A 4,018-nucleotide genomic window follows, 5' to 3' on the forward strand; every position below is an offset into this window, starting at 1 on the left:
TCGAATGCTTCTGGGTTTAGAGTGATATCCTTGGGAGGGTATTTAGGTCAGGCCTGTGACCCTACCCTAGGTACATGTCCTCATCAGCCGGCGCCCGGGCACGCCAGACCGACTGCATGATAGGCGAGGAGGTGGACCCCATGAATTGCAATCGGTATGCCGAAGAGGCCGAGTAGCTGCCAGAGGCCTCAAGCTTCCAGGTGAACATGTCCCTGCCCGTATCAAAGATGGTCGTAGCACTGATCCGGCCCCAGAGAGAAACAAAAGCAGCGAGTAGGTTGCTTGGAACTCGTCCACCTAGGTCGGTTACCCAACGGTTGCCGGTTAGTGCCTGTCGCACGGTGCGGTGCTTGCGTTTAGAGAAGCGAAACAGTTCTGACGCAATGTGGCAAATTGGCGCGTCATGAAGCAAATTGTTTCGGAAGAAAATCCACGTCCCGTGACGCCCCCGCGTTGCCAGCTGTTGTGGCACACACTTTCGCCCGCACGCGGCCTCGGACGCACGCAGAAACGGCAGCGGTCAACCTGGGCGCCGCACGCCCACACCTGCTCCGGTCTGTCGCGCGGCGCTGTCCCGATCGACCCACCGAGAAGCGCTCTCGTGTCGTGTGCCGTCTTCGTTTTGACCGCCCCGCCTTGACCTCGACGGCCTCACGGCCGCCACCTGGACCCGTCTCCGCCTCCGCGCGCGGTGGTGGTACGGGACGAGACGCAACGTACGTACGCAGGGTCAAAATCGGAGTAGTGCCACCACCACGACTGACTCCGCATCCGCGCCGCGGGCGGGCGGGCGGGCGGCAGGAGGGCGACGGCGGAAGCTTCCGAGCCGTGCGTACGGGTACGGCGTACATGTGCCGCACGTTTTCCGAGTGCTCTTCGATCGGTGTCGTCGATGATTGGGTCTGGGTGCGTGTTTCTTTGCACGGACTTCGTGTGCATCGTCACAAGCCGAGTCAAAATGCGGAGGAGCGCCTGGGTATCCACGGTGGTCTGTGTGACACACACAAGCGGCCAATTATAGTCTCTACTATTAAAGAAGAATCGAACGTCGTGATGGTTCAACCTCCTACCTACCCTATCAATACCTCTTCCCCATCCTTCCCCATACTTCTTCAACTCACGTTGATACAACCTAGGAGCTACATGTATCACCTGGCTAGGTAGAGTTACGATTACTGCTCAAAGAAAAGTAGAGTTATGATTCCTATACTACTTGGACAAGCAATCGTTGGTGAACTCTAACAATCTGTGAGATCTGTGGGCAACCAAAAGAGAGAACTAGCAAGGCTGGTGAGTTCTCTTTCACTATTTTATCTAGATTCATCGTGCTAATTTAAGTAGTTCTAAGCTATCATGTAAATGTAACATAACTATTTTAAAGGTTATCGATATAATCCATGTTTTGCTTTTCCATTTTTAGCAAATAGAGCGGATTCTGAAATCACATATTTGAATTAGCTTTTGGTCGGTCGACTTGAGTAGTAATTCCTTTTATTATCCCAGTTGTTATTTCTACCTTGCTCTGCTGTATAAGATAACTCCATATAGGAGGTCAAGCTTGAAAAATGTATAATACCCGACTTGTCGAGAATCATGTTAATAAAGCTGTCATGATATTTTCCCTGCTTCAAAGTGCTCCCTGAGGTATTAGTTAACGGTAGTCTGTATTGATTTTTTTGTACAGAATTTGACCATTTGTGCAGGCTTTGGTTCGTGATGGATCGACCTTAAAGTCTTAATGATTACCCTTTCCAACAAGCAACAGTGGGGTTGTTCTGCTCAATCCTGCTATTTTTTTAGTCCAATAATTTGTATGTGTTCTTCGCCTCAGAGATTTTATTAATTTCGGTTGGGTTCTAATTAGAGATGCATATAAATAACTTTGTTCTGGTTTTCATAAAAGTAATATGGCACACACCTAGAAGGTTATTGATTATACGCTGCAACCCATTTTATTAAGTTGGGTTTTCTTGACACCATTTTCTATTGCAGGCTACTGAATATATATAGTTCTTGCAAGAGAACTAACATAAGTGTATTTCGGTGAGGCACCAGATACAACATCTCACTTTCCGTTTTGGAAATTATCTTTATTTAACTCCAAGAGGTCACCAGCTGAAGGTATGGTACATTCTGATCTTTTTGTTTGTCACTAAGCTTGACAACATCTCACCAACTATAGCAGTAATGTGATTCATTCTTTAGGCTGTGTTTGGCAATGGAATAGTAATTTGGCTGCTGAGGTATCAAGGTAAGGACAAAAATATTTCCCATTTTTTTATTTCTATGGTTGTCATAGTCTATTTTAAGCCCGTATTATTTTTGGTGATTGCGAAATGTATTCAACTGCATGTAGAAATAGAAGATAAATCTTGTTTCAAACTTTGAGTGTATACTGAAGTTACATGAAGCCTTCGACACTCCTTTTTAGTTATTGCTGATTTAGTTCAAGTACTAAATCAACGACAACTAATATCGAACAGAGGGAGTATATTATGACCTCCTCTTAACTTGCCTTTAGTAACAAACATGATAGTACCAAAATTAGTTCTAGGAGGATAGTACTAAAACTCTCGTGCCATTGAAAAACTGTTGAGAAATTTTAATTTATTGCATAGTGCAGGCGGAAAAAGTTTAATTCATCCCGAGAAGAGCCCTCCGACAACAATTGTTTTGGACTTTTGTGGTACTCTCAAGTGAGGGGTATTTTGTGGTCTTGCTAATATAGATAAACCATAACCATATTTTATATGATTTTCAACATCCTTGGAGCGAAAGACAGTAACTGCATAATGAAGTTTGAATCATATTCATTTGTTTGTTTCAGTGATGAGTTTTTCTTTTGTTTGCTTCTTTGACCAGTTTGTAACCAGTCTTCTGGATCAGAGTAACTGAAAGTTGATGTGTAATATTAGGGCTGTGATTGCAGTGTATCAAATGGGCTAATTTTTATATTTGACTCATCACATATAAAATTTGTATTTTTTAAAATCAGGAACAAATATAGTTTAAGTATTTTGAAGTGAGATGTGCTTTTTCAGTTGTTTGCCACATGGTTTGTTTCAGGATGGGATAATGAATTGGTAAATATCACTTTCCTTTGTTGGTACCAATACCAATGCCACCAAGTGCAGTCATATTGACGACAGTCAAATAGCCTTGCAGAATGGACAATGTTCAAAGATAGCAAGCATTATGTCGTGTCTAGATATGAGTGGAAAACGTGCTACGTGTGTACTGCTACTACACCAGCCCAAGTACTTATGTACAGTTCCTCCTGAATTCAGACACTAAGAAGCTAAGCTTTTGCAAATGAATCTACTTATCCAAGAGGCTGGCAACAAGATCGGATGTTCAATAACTAGAGGAGCAACACTCGATCGACAGGAAACTATGAGCATGCATATCATCAAGTTTGCCGGTTCTACATTTTAAACCTTAGCCAACTACCCACTTTCTAATTTTCTTGCATGCAGCGAATTGACTTCCCAAAGAACTACATAGAAGGGATATATGTTTGATTTGTTTTGAATTGATTGCAAGAAATACATGTATGGCACATACAACTCTATTCTCAAAACATATATGAATGAAAATTTATTTGATTTTTTTAGCAATGCCTTATGTCTAAGTTTATTGTTCCGTGGGAACGCACGTGCATTCAGCTAGTTTTTTTAAGAGTAGTATGCGGCCAATTATAGTTGGCTTCACCTGCACACGTACGCTCGTATCGTATGATGATGCAGCAGGGCCGGGCTTCGTGATGGCTGCTGACCATACAGATGTCGAGTTTCCCCACGTACCGTTGGGATCCACTCTTACGGATGCTTTCTAACCTAAGAGCATCTACTGCCGGACTTCCTGAACCTGTCTGGACGGGTCGACCGGTCACTGATCGGTCATAAAAAACAAACTCAACCGGACGCCACAAATCGTTCTCAAACATCCGGACTGACCGGCGTTCTTCATACCAAATCCAGATTTAGGGCGAATATGAGGCGGCTCGGATATGCCCGGG

The 4,018-nt window shown here is 43.7% G+C and overlaps 1 long non-coding RNA gene across 2 annotated transcripts; it reads left to right on the forward strand.

The window, feature by feature from the left end:
- Window positions 1-1,018: 1,018 nt before the first annotated feature.
- Window positions 1,019-3,613, forward strand: LOC120968156 (uncharacterized). Of its 2 annotated transcripts, XR_012189076.1 has the most exons (3): window positions 1,069-2,121; window positions 2,206-2,251; window positions 3,067-3,613. It is a non-coding gene; the product is annotated as an uncharacterized lncRNA (long non-coding RNA). The 2 variants fall into 2 exon arrangements; XR_012189075.1 differs by having other exon boundaries at window positions 1,019-2,121; window positions 2,206-3,613.
- Window positions 3,614-4,018: the final 405 nt, after the last annotated feature.

Source organism: Aegilops tauschii, chromosome 7 (genome assembly GCF_002575655.3).
Source record: "Aegilops tauschii subsp. strangulata cultivar AL8/78 chromosome 7, Aet v6.0, whole genome shotgun sequence".
Taxonomy (NCBI): domain Eukaryota; kingdom Viridiplantae; phylum Streptophyta; class Magnoliopsida; order Poales; family Poaceae; genus Aegilops; species Aegilops tauschii.